Genomic DNA, 15,701 nt, shown 5'->3' with positions numbered 1-15,701 from the left:
CTCCTTCACTGTGACAATCGTGAATGACCGATCGCATTCTTTCAGCTGGTTCATTCTCTAAGTAGCCACACATAAATTCTAATCTGTGCTCTAACGACCAGTTGGGAGGAAAACAATGAGAGAATTGATGGAGCCATGCTTGTGGATGAATGTCGTTGCCAGAATTCTTAAATGTTTTGAATTTACGTGTAGTAATGAACAGCTTATAGTCAAAATCATCATGTCGGCGAGTCGCATATCGGTCATTGTTAGGTCGTGTCGGCCATTCCATCTCAAAATTCGGTGCACATTGCCAATTTCTTTCATTACTTCCGAAATGCCCTGTGTTATTATTTTGCGGCTTTTCCGTATTTCTAAGTCCCTCTTCCCGTGTTGGAGCGCGAGTGTCCTCTGAAATACGTAATTCTTGTATTACCTGTGTCAGCTGATCTTGTACTTCCCGGATTTCTCTTTGGTGTTGTGTATTAATTTGATTCAGATTTTGTTTCAGTTTCCTAATTTGTTCGCTCTCTTCTGTGTCATTAAAGACTGCCGGTTTTGTGTCATTCAGATTATCATCTACCTTCGTAGATAAATTAGTGACCTGATCCGAAAGTTCGGCTACTTTCTCCGTTAGTGAACACATTTCCTCAGTGTGTTTTTCTGAACCAAGCTTCAGAGTGTCCATTTGTGTTGAAATCGAATCTACTGTGTCCTTCAAGTTTTCCTGAGTTTTTGCAAGTTGCGTAACCGAATCGGTAGATGCAACTGAGTCAAATTTAGCTTGCAAGGTCTCATGATTCTCAAATTTAGCTTGCAAGGTCTCTGCTTCGTGATTCTGTAATGCAATTTCATGCCGCGAAAAAATAGGTTGAAAATGCTCACAAATTTGTGTTTTTACGTCATTACAGACTTTTTGACATTTCGATTCGATTTTATGTAACTCAGTAGTTAAATCTTCACGTGTTTGTTCAAGTGTGGTGTCTAACTTTTGAAGCTTTTGCTGTGTTTGTCTCTGATTTTGTTCCATTGTGTCTAACTTTTGAAGCTTTTGCTGTGTTTGTCTCTGATTTTGTTCCATTGTGTCTAACTGTTGCTGGGTTTGTCTCTGGTGTTGTTCCATTGTGTCTAACTTTTCAAGCTTTTGGCCCATTTGTTGCATTAATTGTAATAACAATGCACTCGTGTCTGAAACATGTTCCTCAGTGCTTTTCGGCAGTGAATTTGCACCGGCAACATTCACATTTTGACAAGCGGAAAATGTGTCTTGACTCATTTGCGAAAACGGTGAGGACGCAAAACCTGAATCTACAGTATTTGCAAAATTGTGTCCTGTCATTTCGGATTCCTGAGGCGAGCTGTTGCCGAGCGATCGATCGATAATGCTTCCCTGTTCACTACCTGTTTCACTGTCTACACCATTGTTTGCAGCCTGCTCCATTTCCCTATGCACAGTTACCAAATTACTACTTTGAACATTAGTTAATTCATTACTCGGTGGCGCTAACACACTGCTTTCGTCTTCACTGTCATTTCTCAGTTTACTTTGGAGCCTAGTATTACGTTTTTCACACGCCATTATTGTCACAATATTTCACACGATAACACAGAAAAACACAATTTGAAGAGCAACAATAAGAGAACACATTAACATAGCACTGAAAATAATATCTCGTTAATTTCAAGCGCAGCAGCGAAATACTTGGTGCACATTAACCTGCATGCCACAACAACAATGAAAGACTGCAACTACAAAGGAGATCCTCTCTACAAGTACGCGCTAGCAGTAAACAAAAGCTACACTACTTACACAAACTACAAGAAAAAAATCAGAAGAGTCCAGTGAGGTATCCTCGGCTAAGGATCGACATATGAAACGTCCCCTTTGAAAAATTGTACAAGACTGTGCTTAAACTGATATATAATATTTTTAGCGCAACGCAATCTGACTTTAAAAAATCCCTGCAAAAGAATGGCCCTGAGTAATATTAAACTATACCTTTCAGAAATCACTTACCTCACAAAAATCTTCATTACTCGAACTACTGCAGTACAGCGAGCGCCACTAGTGCCAGCTAAATAAAAGATTCAAACTACGGAAGGCACTAACTACTGATAGGGATAGTTAGCAAATGAAAGATATTAATAGAGAACAAACAATGTATTTACCTTAGTATCATCAAAAGTCATAATATATATAGCAGTTCATGACAAATTACAAAACTCCGCCATCTCTCTCCCCACATCCACCACTGCTGGCGGCTCACCTCCAACTGCGCAACGCTACGCGCTGTTCACATCCAGCTGCCGCTGCCCAACACCACAATGGCGAGTATTACAACAATGCAATGCAGCCACAGACTGCACACAGCACAGCCAGTGATTTTCATACAGAGGTGGCGTTACCAATAAAAAAACCTAAACAGCCTACTTATAAATTTACAAAATAATGACAAGTTTTATCAAACATTTAGTAACTACAACTAGCTCATAAATCTTACACAGAATTAACAAATACAAATCAGATAAGGAATGGTGTATAATAGGCAGAGCGTACATTGAGGTGGAAGAAGTACAAATTCTCCCCTGAATTAATCCCTTTTACAGCGCAATCTGACTTTGCTTACGTGAATCCACTGTGAGGCCCAACTCTATTCAAATAAAATCAACTACAATCAACTATACCACAAACTATGGTTCACCTAAGGACAGGGAGCTGTGAATATCATTTATCAGCCCTACGCCAGTCCAGCAGTACTTCACTCTTTTACCTAGATTCAGGCGGCAGGAGAAAACGTCGCGCCGTGGGCGCGGAGCAGTCGCTGCGGCAGCTGTAATATTCCAATGCGTCCACGAAAATGCGCGGGAGACGTCCCTATCAGAGACCTGAAATCCCAGCAGATTTCAGTGTGAGGTGCATCCGTTTGCTGGTCTGGCCAAACCAGTTTGATTCACAGGCATGACGGTGCGTGTTGGAACTGTCAGACGACCGATTCACGATGAAAATGTTCACCGTCGTGACACACAATATGTCTGAGATGATATGCAGTCTCACTGTTGGTACAGCTGGAAACTCCCACAGGCTCTTAGTCCACCACAAAATACAGACCAAAAGTCTCACCCACTTGGGAAAGACCTTACGTTCTCCACCTGGGGATGACCAGAAGACCAAAGTCCTCAAAGAATCACACCCACTTTCCACCAAGCCTCGTTATGGAAGCTGAACTAGCAAAACGAAACCACCCCCACATTGCACAAACCAATCGAACTATCCTTTACTCATTGAATCTACCCGCTTGGCTGTTCTGTTGGCCTGGTAGCCAATCGAGGCATTGCACTGGGGTTCTCACACTGGGGGCGGAAGCCTGTACTTTGCATATCCTAAGTGGAGCTAATCAACGACTCCAAATGTCTCTTGTCTGAGAAAAAGATTTCAGAGTGGGGAAGCGTCGCTCTCACTGTAAGGTTGTCCATGTTTTGGCAAAAAATATCTACCTAGATGGGACCACAGGTCCTCATTGATGGAGTGATCTAATCTTTCTGGACTGACCATTTCCAGTTTCTGAAAGAAGGATGTTAAGCTTCCAAGAGAGTCACACCCATGAAATATATGTTTTTGCTGTTCACCGACAAAAACCTGGCGACTTCCCGGCGCCAGGGGGTGTACAGTCCTAGCTCCACTAGACACATAAACCAGCCACTCCGTCTGTGTTGCCCCAGCTTCTAACATGATACCTTCCCACTGTTTGTACAAAAGTTCAGTTTACAGCAGTCTTTCTTAAATGGCTTCTTCCTTCTACTTTCACCCATTGGCCATGTTCCGTGATGGACTGGTGACTGGTTTTGTGAACCGGCGTCCTTCTATCTAAACTGAAGGAGGAGAATTCTTCGGCCAGAAGTCCTTCTGCAGTTAAGAACAACTGAACACCGTTTCCCAGAATCATTCGCATGGCCATGTCATTGTGCTCAGCATTTATCGTCCCCAGTGCATTTCGCTCCTTGCTCTTGGTCACCTCTGTTACGCCCCCTGGGTACAAGCTGTGTACAGGTTACACATGCAGTTGCAAGAACATTCTGCCCCCAATTGCCTCATGTAGAAAGAGTCATTAACCACACACAACAAATGTACTACCGGGGAACACCAAGATCATCTCCTAAAATATTGTATACTCGTAATGTTATTTACCTACCTGTTATTTTAACTCGTAACTTTTAATAAAATTTTAAATTTCTATGCTCATTTAACTTTTAGTGTATCTTATGTCTGCAAAGTGTAATAATGAATTCGTACTCGTTTTTGTTGACAATATGCAAGATATTTTAAGCCTTTTTGTGATAACTCGTTTACAAACATGTGGCTTTAGTATTACCCATCTCTGCGTCTATTACGCATTATTTTGTTTTGTGATCTGTTTCATGTTTGTGAATTCCACAACTTCTAAAAGTTTCGCATTCTTGATGTTAGATAGTTAATAAAAATCTCTCTTTTTACTGCACTCAGTAGTATCTTTGAGCCCGTAAACGAGTTTTGCGTGCCATTCACCCTCTCTCCTTACAGATCGATAATTAAAGAGTATTGTTGCTAGATTTATAAACATTAGGAGACCAGACAATAATGCAGAAATTTAAGATAAAGGAAACAGCACTGCTATAGCTTGAGGCCCTATGGTCACCAATAACATACCCATAAAAGAACTGTGAAACCTCTGAAGTTGTTCCAGTGTCGACTACTGCGACGTTAGTCAATAAAAAACCATTCAACAACCGAGATTGCGTAAAATATTTCTTTATTTAACACATGCGGTTTCAACAGGCTTAGCTATCATTTTCAGATCTTAAAATCGTTTTGTTGCAAAACGTATTCATTTTAAACTGAACCTCACGCACAAGGTGTCAAGAGGATAAAAATCAGCACATTATAAATCTTTGTCATCGCTAAAATATTTAAAAACCTAAAGCAACTTGTACAAAAGGCCATGTACATGTACATATTGCTCGCAGAGGGTTGTTACATCAAATAATCATGGACACAGTATCACATCTGTTTACATGTGCTGCACACATTCTAACATATTCTAAACTGTGCGAATCTACTTTAAAAAATTTTAAACTGTGAGCGATTTTTATATGGACATGGCATTTTGTACAATGTGTTTTAGGTTTTTAATTATTTTAGCAATGACAAACCTTTATAATGTGCTGATTTTTATCCACTTGTCATCTTGTGTGTGATGTTCAGCATAATATGAACATGTTTTACAACAGAAAGATTTTAAGACCTGAAGATGACAGCTAAGTCTGTTGAAACCAGTTGCCTTAAGTAAAGAAATATTTTACGTGATCTTGGCTCTTGAATGGTTTTTTAAGCTAAAACGGATCGTCCTTCAGTACTCTCAAAATGAGAAAACTCAATTAACATATAAAGGTTGTACTTATCTCATATCTTTCTAATGAGTTCATTTCTTCATAAAATGTATCCACACTCGTGTCGTCAGGTATCAAATAGACATAACTTTGACTTACCATGGTTTCTCTTTTGGCCTTTCTTTGTAAGACGACCTGTCATTTTCCTTTCTCTCATAATCATAATTTTCTACAGTACAAATATTCAGCGACTCATCTTTCCATGCATTCATCCTTTGCTTAACAAAACAATCGATTTTTATGAGATCTACGTCGTGTACCACACCACAATACAAAGTATTTCGAGACAAACAGCCAACAGTTGCATAAAGGAAATTTAATTTCTTAATCGGTTTCAGGCACTTAGTTCCCTTCTTCAGAAGGCTGTACGAAAAATATACCACAAAGAAGGAGAAGTTAGATAATAATATTAAAATTAAAATAAATTTGAAAAATATTAATACAAAAATTCTTCCATGCTTATTACTTATATATAAAAAGTGGTGCCTACTTATAAATATCGCTTTATTTGAGAGCGTCAACAATAAGTTGCATGCAGCATATTGCTGTGGTCCTAAAAAGTACAAGATCAATAATTAATACAATATGAATCCATAATACAATAAGAGCTTGTAAATGCTTACATAAGGTTTATAGTACCTGTAAAAAAATTGTATAAAGCAGCCAAACAAAAGCAAGACAACATGCCAGAACTGGAGCTAATCAGCTAACGATATACATATCTTGAGGTTGGTCTCAGAGTTGGGGGTAAAAGTACGATAAAACAATAAAACGAAAACCGTACACAACTATATTTGTCATAAAGCATAAACAAAAATACAAGCGCACGTAAGCAGTGTAACAATAAAAATCCAATGATAAATAAAATAAGTTAACACCAACACCAAGTGGCGCTATGGATGCACTTGTACTTGTCTCACTATGTACTTCTTTGTATCATGTTTGTACGGGCACTGTGAACCACAAGTATGCAGTTACGAGATCTTCCTGTTGTAATGGAGTATTTATTGTATTAGTTATTGCTCTTGTATTTTTACGACCAGAGCAGTATGCTGCATGAATTTTATTGTTGACACTCTCAAATAAAGCGATATTTATGAGTAGGCACCACTTTTTATCTCTCAGTTTTTAAAAGTTTTCTTCTTTAATTTTAATATTCTTATCTAACTTCTCCTTATTGCGGTATATTTTCTGTAGAGCCTTCTGAAAAAGGCATGCCGAGAGAGATTGGCGTAAAGTTTAAGGACGGAAGATTAATGCAGAGACTATGTACAGAAGAGGTGGTTGTGATAAGACGTGGCGAACATTAAGAGGAAGCTACCATTAAGCAAGGTGCACCACGCGAGTGCTCACTCTCTCATGTCTTGTACAATGGATACATTCAGAGGACAATAGATGATGTTAGGGAGAAACTAGGAGCTAAAATTCGTGGAAGAAAATAGACATACTGAGATTTGTTGATGATATCGTAGTGTTAAGTGAAGATGCAGAACAAGTAGAAGTGATGCTGGCCCAGATGGAGACCACCTTGAGTTCTTTCTATAGTATGAAAACTAATAAAGGTACAGTAAAAATCTTAGTGATGGGCAGACGAAACACCGTAGTTCAGTGCTCACTTAACAATGACCGACTGGAGACCGTCGAATCCTTAGCCTACCTAGTGTGTAAAATTACAGTAGCCGGAAGGTCAAGAAAGGATACTGTAAGCCGAATCCATAAGCAAAACCTGATTTTAACAAAAGACGAAATCTTTTTACATCCAGCAGCATAGACAAACATCTCAGGAAAAACCTCGTAAATACATTTGTTTGAAGTATGCTGCTGTAGATGGACGCTAGGATAAGCAGAAAAACATCAAATAACAGCCTTTGAGATGTGGTGCTACCACAGAATGCCTAAGGTTTCGTGGGTAGACAAGATATCAAACGAAGAGGGGCTCCACAGAGTGGAGGAAGAGACCTTGTCTTCTGAAGCTAATCGAACACAAAAAGGACACATGAATGCACCCTCTGCTGAGGCATGATGGAATCATTAAAGGTATCATTGAAGTGACAGTATAAGGGAATAATACAAGAGGCAGTCTGAAGCTAGAATACACCAACCAGATCATGGAGGATACCAACTGCACCACCCATACCTCTCTCAAGAGGAAGGTCGAGGACAGAAATGAATGGCGTACCGCTTTTAATCTACCAAATGGTTAAGACCTAAGAAGAAGAAGAAGAAGAAGAAGAAGAAGAAGGAAAAATACATTTAAATGGGTTAAAAACAGTCTTGACTGCAATTATGATGTATCAGGCAGCGTAACTTGCTGTGACAGTGCGAGAGAGAGAGAGAGTGAGAGACAAAGATATTGTTTATTACTCTGTGGCGGTCAGCGTTCACATAATTATTCTTAGGATATAGAGCTTTTCTTCTTCTGAGGAGTAATTTCTACAAGAAGAGAGCCATTCTTGTGATGTAAAAATCGACGCCATTGCGAGTTTTTGATTCACATTGTAAAATATATGTGTATATGGAAGGAAATCAGTTAATAGAACAATAAAATATTGTTCATTTCAAGAAGGTACGTGTTATTCTACACCCAGCGTATATTTCTATTCTCATTTAATAATAAATACCAGCTTGAGAACAGTTCCGACGGGAGCGTTCAGTTCTAGCGAAATAGTTCGATGTTTGCTTCGGAAAAGAAGTCACTTCATGGATCATTCAAATCCACAATAGTACCTGGACATTTCTCAGAACTGAAAGCAATCTGAATGCTATGCAACAGAGCCCCGAAGAATATTTCTCCGTACTTTGGTTACCACTTTCAGCTCAACACGGTATCTGCAGCATCTGGAGCAGATTTCTACAACAGAGGAAGCGTGTAATCGCTGTCAGCTTCACACATTGCCCTGTGTACGCTGTATGTATTTACCCACAACAGTGAACATACAGTTACTCACACACATAGAAAGACAATACAAGGTGGTGTGGGAAACATTTCAGAATAAAGGTCCTGTAGAGCTAAACAGTAATTAGCCTAGTAGTTGTAGTAAACAATTTTTTTGTCAAGGGAGCCTTTATACAATGAAATATTATTTGTAATGATAACCGGTTTCGGACAGAACGTCGCCATCTTGAGTCCATTTATATCATGATGGTAGGCGGTGGCGGTGAACGAAGCAGATGTCGTCGCTGCACGGACGTCAACTGCTCTACACTCTATTTTACCACGAAACTCTCCCAGATCGAAAAAAAGTTTGCTTGCATTCTCATTACACTTGATTTTAAGCAGATATGTGTGAAAGTTTTGACCATATGGCGTTTTGTGAACATTTTTTGCTTTGAAACACTGGTGCCCATGCGAAGCTTCACAATTATCAGTTCGCTTTTGCTTTCTAATTTACTGACCATCAATAACGTCATCTATATGAATGTTATTAACAACGGAAACAATCACTTGAAGCTCATTTCTTTCGTTGGTAAATGCTGAAACATCATCTTCAAGACAAGATGAAGTTTCCAAGTGACTTTCATTCACTAATGACACCACATAAGATCCTAAACAAGCCAATGTAGGCTCACCTCCTTCAAACAATTCTCTACTCTTAACAACTTTTGCTGATAATGTCTTAATTACTTAATTCTGCTTATCTTCAAACCTCTTAAATACTGTTGTAGTTTCAAAGAAAATCTCGTATTTCATTTGGCCAGTTGTAATATTTGTTAATTTAATTTCTTCTTTATTGCTTGTTTATTCTCCTTGAGAGTGTTTATGGTTGACTGACTTTTTTGCTTGACTGTCCATTTTTTTACTCAACTCTCTGAGAAACCTCATTATGTCACCTTTATTATCAGCAACAATTACTATTGTACTTTCACTTGATAATTCGTCGTCACCATCAACAGCCATAGTACCAGCCGATTCAGTGCAGTGAGTTACAGGTGGTTAATTCAGGTCAGACCTATGGTCTGCAGAGTGTGCTTGAGGAATGTGCTCACGATGAGTTATTTTCGTTACTTCTGACCCATTTTTTATTTCCAAAACATTCTTCATTGATGACCTACCGTTAGGTAATTCAAAGGTGTTTAATTCTGACATTTCTTCCTGTGGACCTGACGAAATTTCGTCCTCATCATTTATTCCACTAGAAGACTAACGTACCTCACTATTTATTCAAGATTTTTTTTGCTGTCACCCATGTTTAAATGTTACTGAGTTCTTATAGCAGGCCGGCCGGTGTAGCCGAGCGTTTCTAGGCGCTTCAGCCTGAAACCGCGCGACCGCGACGGTCGCAGGTTCGAATCCTGCCTCGGGCGTGGATGTGTGTGATGTCCTTAGGTTGGTTAGGTTTAAGTAGTTCTAAGGTCTAGTGGACTGATGACCTCAGATGTTAAGTCTCATAGTGCTCAGAGCCATTTGAACCATCTTATAGCAAAAATAAACATAAATCTAATTACCACTTGCTGTATGCGCGCGTCAACACTATTGTTGCGGTGCGTTCTACTTGAGGCGTAGCGCCGTACAACGATCTTGCCCTGCAGGCGGTTAAGTGGGAGCTGTGTCTCAGAGCTGGATAGTGACAGATGGTGACGTGAGACTGGACGCGCACGTAGTTTATGTATCAGCCGATAGAGGACAATATTGGATAGGGGGACTGTGATTTTAGTTTCGATTGTGCCCACTAGAGTGCACTAAAGAAATATAATGTTTTCCATAAACTGTTCTAGTATTTTCATGAAGTGTTGTTATGTCTTTTTGTGTATGTAAAATGTTATAAATGTGTTTTAGCAGTATAAATAATGCGTTAGTGTGGTTTAAGGTTAATATGAAGATAATTGTTTAACGATTTATGTAGTGGGATTTAGTGTGGGAACATTTCGAAGAAGTATGGATATGGACAAAGGGGATTTTTGTAGAATACTTTTGTAAAATATGTTTATGGTAAAGGGAAAGTCAATTCAGGTATAAATAACAAAAGCAAAACTTCAGCATATTAGATAATCACGTCGGTAAAAAGAACAGTCATCAGGTTTACTACACTCCTGGAAATGGAAAAAAGAACACATTGACACCGGTGTGTCAGACCCACCATACTTGCTCCGGACACTGCGAGAGGGCTGTACAAGCAATGATCACTCGCACGGCACAGCGGACACACCAGGTACCGCGGTGTTGGCCGTCGAATGGCGCTAGCTGCGCAGCATTTGTGCACCGCCGCCGTCAGTGTCAGCCAGTTTGCCGTGGCATACGGAGCTCCATCGCAGTCTTTAACACTGGTAGCATGCCGCGACAGCGTGGACGTGAACCGTATGTGCAGTTGACGGACTTTGAGCGAGGGCGTATAGTGGGCATGCGGGAGGCCGGGTGGACGTACCGCCGAATTGCTCAACACGTGGGGCGTGAGGTTTCCACAGTACATCGATGTTGTCGCCAGTGGTCGGCGGAAGGTGCACGTGCCCGTCGACCTGGGACCGGACCACAGCGACGCACGGATGCACGCCAAGACCGTAGGGTCCTACGCAGTGCCGTAGGGGACCGCACCGCCACTTCCCAGCAAATTAGGGACACTGTTGCTCCTGGGGTATCGGCGAGGACCATTCGCAACCGTCTCCATGAAGCTGGGCTACGGTCCCGCACACCGTTAGGCCGTCTTCCGCTCACGCCCCAACATCGTGCAGCCTGCCTCCAGTGGTGTCGCGACAGGCGTGAATGGAGGGACGAATGGAGACGTGTCGTCTTCAGCGATGAGAGTCGCTTCTGCCTTGGTGCCAATGATGGTCGTATGCGTGTTTGGCGCCGTGCAGGTGAGCGCCACAATCAGGACTGCATACGACCGAGGCACACAGGGCCAACACCCGGCATCATGGTGTGGGGAGCGATCTCCTACACTGGCCGTGCACCACTGGTGATCGTCGAGGGGACACTGAATAGTGCACGGTACATCCAAACCGTCATCGAACCCATCGTTCTACGATTCCTAGACCGGCAAGGGAACTTGCTGTTCCAACAGGACAATGCACGTCCGCATGTATGCCGTGCCACCCAACGTGCTCTAGAAGGTGTAAGTCAACTACCCTGGCCAGCAAGATCTCCGGATCTGTCCCCCATTGAGCATGTTTGGGACTGGATGAAGCGTCGTCTCACGCGGTCTGCACGTCCAGCACGAACGCTGGTGCAGCTGAGGCGCCAGGTGGAAATGGCATGGCAAGCCGTTCCACAGGACTACATCCAGCATCTCTACGATCGTCTCCATGGGAGAATAGCAGCCTGCATTGCTGCGAAAGGTGGATATACACTGTACTAGTGCCGACATTGTGCATGCTCTGTTGGCTGTGTCTATGTGCCTGTGGTTCTGTCAGTGTGATCATGTGATGTATCTGACCCCAGGAATGTGTCAATAAAGTTTCCCCTTCCTGGGACAATGAATTCACGGTGTTCTTATTTCAATTTCCAGGAGTGTATTTTGTGATTGGTTATTGATGAAAAGCGCGGATTGACGCGAGAGAATGTTGTTTTGCTATTGGCTGTTGAGTAAACTGACCAATGGTAAAGCAATATTCTTTGCGCGTCTTTCTCTGCTGGTAGAGAAGACTTAGAGTATTCTAGAGAAGAGTGGAAGCCTAGCCATGAAACAGTTCGAACGTGTGTAGTAGTAGTTCCCATGGAAACGATGAGTTACCCGATCTAGCAGTGTTTCATACATCGAGAGTGTGGTAAAGTGACGGCATAATTATTCCGATGGGCGTGTAGAAATTTCGGAATTTTTAAGTGAATTTTGTGACGAGAAAAGACATATATTCCGCGTGGCGTATTGAGCAGGTCGGTGGTTAAAAACTGTGACTGCATTTGGTACCGACAGACTTAATATTTGGCGAGCATTTTCAATCAAAAACAATCAGTATTTTTGTAGCTATTACGTTTTCGGGAAATGCAACACCATAAACTTGCTAACGTGAGTGAGAGAGATTGTGAGTGACTGTGTTTAGACTAGCACGGGCCCGGCAGTGATACTTGTTCACCTAAGTTTCAGAATATATTAGTTGAGGACAAAATTTCGAACCTTTCATTTCGTGTGAGAAATTTCTCCCGAAACGTAGATTAGTGACTTTAATTGCAGCGTGGTTCACGTCGAAGTACAGTAGGTTTCACTCGGCTTTCCTACTGATGATCTGCTGAGACAATGTCCACAGGTAGGTGCAGTTCCGCCGTAAAGGGTCGGAAAGAACCGCGCCGCCGCATACTCTGCTGTGCATTGCTGCTCTGGGTCTACATCACTATTCAGCTGGGCCTTTCAAGCGACAAGGTCAGACAACGTACTGTATTTTACAACCCAAGGCTGCCCGTGAAGGCTGTGTGTACCAGCCGGCAAGGTGGACTTTGTTCTCCAGCGCCTGCCTCCTGCTGTGACAAGGGCCACCGCCTTCAGTGTTGTGATGTTTGCTCGCGCCATGCCACACCGTTGTTGTCCGTAAAGCCGTCGGCACACGGACCGTGCTGTCGAACTTTAACGTTGAGCGTGCCAAGTTCAACGTGTTGCTGAAAGCTCAGGAACGATGCAACTTGTGCATGCGGTACGTGGGCCCCAACATGGTATACGCGATCGCAACGCACTCCAGCGGAAATTGAGGGATGCTTCTACACTCCTGGAAATTGAAATAAGAACACCGTGAATTCATTGTCCCAGGAAGGGGAAACTTTATTGACACATTCCTGGGGTCAGATACATCACATGATCACACTGACAGAACCACAGGCACATAGACACAGGCAACAGAGCATGCACAATATCGGCACTAGTACAGTGTATATCCACCTTTCGCAGCAATGCAGGCTGCTATTCTCCCATGGAGACGATCGTAGAGATGCTGGATGTAGTCTTGTGGAACGGCTTGCATTGCCATTTCCACCTGGCGCCTCAGTTGGACCAGCGTTCGTGCTGGACGTGCAGACCGCGTGAGACGACGCTTCATCCAGTCCCAAACATGCTCAATGGGGGACAGATCCGGAGATCTTGCTGGCCAGGGTAGTTGACTTACACCTTCTAGAGCACGTTGGGTGGCACGGGATACATGCGGACGTGCATTGTCCTGTTGGAACAGCAAGTTCCCTTGCCGGTCTAGGAATCGTAGAACGATGGGTTCGATGACGGTTTGGATGTACCGTGCACTATTCAGTGTCCCCTCGACGATCACCAGGGGTGTACGGCCAGTGTAGGAGATCGCTCCCCACACCATGATGCCGGGTGTTGGCCCTGTGTGCCTCGGTCGTATGCAGTCCTGATTGTGGGGCTCACCTGCACGGCGCCAAACACGCATACGACCATCATTGGCACCAAGGCAGAAGCGACTCTCATCGCTGAAGACGACACGTCTCCATTCGTCCCTCCATTCACGCCTGTCGCGACACCACTGGAGGCGGGCTGCACGATGTTGGGGCGTGAGCGGAAGACGGCCTAACGGTGTGCGGGACTGTAGCCCAGCTTCATGGAGACGGTTGCGAATGGTCCTCGCCGATACCCCAGAAGCAACAGTGTCCCTAATTTGCTGAGAAGTGGCGGTGCGGTCCCCTACGGCACTGCGTAGGATCCTACGGTCTTGGCGTGCATCCGTGCGTCGCTGCGGTCCGGTCCCAGGTCGACGGGCACGTGCGCCTTCCGCCGACCACTGGCGACAACATCGATGTACTGTGGAGACCTCACGCCCCACGTGTTGAGCAATTCGGCTGTACGTCCACCCGGCCTCCCGCATGCCCACTATACGCCCTCGCTCAAAGTCCGTCAACTGCACATACGGTTCACGTCCACGCTGTCGCGGCATGCTACCAGTGTTAAAGACTGCGATGGAGCTCCGTATGCCACGGCAAACTGGCTGACACTGACGGCGGCGGTGCACAAATGCTGCGCAGCTAGCGCCATTCGACGGCCAACACCGCGGTTCCTGGTGTGTCCGCTGTGCCATGCGTGTGATCATTGCTTGTACAGCCCTTTCGCAGTGTCCGGAGCAAGTATGGTGGGTCTGACACACCGGTGTCAATGTGTTCTTTTTTCCATTTCCAGGAGTGTAGTTCGTAAATCACAATGTTTACTCAACAGGCGCGTGTAAAATTCCCACGTTAGCTCTATTAAAACGCACATTTCTTCCATTGTCCACGAAGAGGGAAGTACCACGTCCAATCAATAAGGACACAGGCTTGTAAAAGTTTCGTTACAAACAGTGCGTTACAAATTTGGAATACTTCTGCGCATAAGATGAACATTATTTCATCATTCCCACATTTTAGTAAAACCCCAACGTCAGTCTTACGTGATCACTGTTCCTACCCAGTAGCAGAATCTCTGCAACATGTGAATTACGAAGCGTTAAAGATAGAGGAGCAAAATATATTTATACAAGTAGCGCAAACTGTCCTGTAGATTAAGCCAAGCGAACAAAGTCACCCCTCAAAATAGATGAACTTATATTTACATATCATCAAATATTATAATATATACTTATATGAAACTATTAATAAAGTATCAGAACCTAATAAAAACGTGAATGTTAGGAACAAAAAAATTTGGAAGTGTCAAGAGGCAAAACCACCGCCTCAACAAATACCTCAATATATCGGACACGGACGCTACTCATTACGCTAAACCAACGTCACGCCTTTTGCATCTAATCATATTATGTTACCCGGTGCTGAAAATTTTAATCGTAGATATGTTACTAATTGAAATTTAATTATAACAAATTGTACCAGAAACAATGCGTTTTGGGTGGATATTCAGTGTGTCCCTGCCTTCAAATAGCATACTCTCATAATACGCAAGTTACAATAATTCTTTTGCCACGAATATGATGTTTCTCATTATTTTATTGGAAAGTATCACACAACTAACAACGGGTTTCCCAGTGATTCTCAATTTGCTGGTGCTCAGAAACGGCATATATACATATAGGCTTGAAATGAATGCCAATATGGCACCTCACAACTCTGTGCTGAAGGAAGACGGCGTGCTTGTGACGTAGGTGGCGTTGTGCCATCTCATTGGTCAAAGCTCAGATGCACGCTCAGAATATCTGACATGCCAGTTTTTGCTCTGCACGTTCGGAAAGACTCTCGAGCGTGCTATTCCACACTACGACATCAGAAACTCGGCACGCTCAACGCTCACCGTTTGGATGCACGGTCCGTGTGCTGACGGCTTAACTGCTACCTCCGTCATGTCATTCTACTGTCGGTGGCTGCTTTCTCCCTTGCCGCGCCGTTCTATGAAGCAATGCATCACAACGAAGTTTTGTTGTCTTCTGCTGATGATGTCAGTCTC

Source organism: Schistocerca serialis, chromosome 2 (assembly GCF_023864345.2).
Source record: "Schistocerca serialis cubense isolate TAMUIC-IGC-003099 chromosome 2, iqSchSeri2.2, whole genome shotgun sequence".
NCBI classification, from domain to species: Eukaryota; Metazoa; Arthropoda; class Insecta; order Orthoptera; family Acrididae; genus Schistocerca; species Schistocerca serialis.
Note: the sequence above shows the minus strand (reverse complement) of the source record.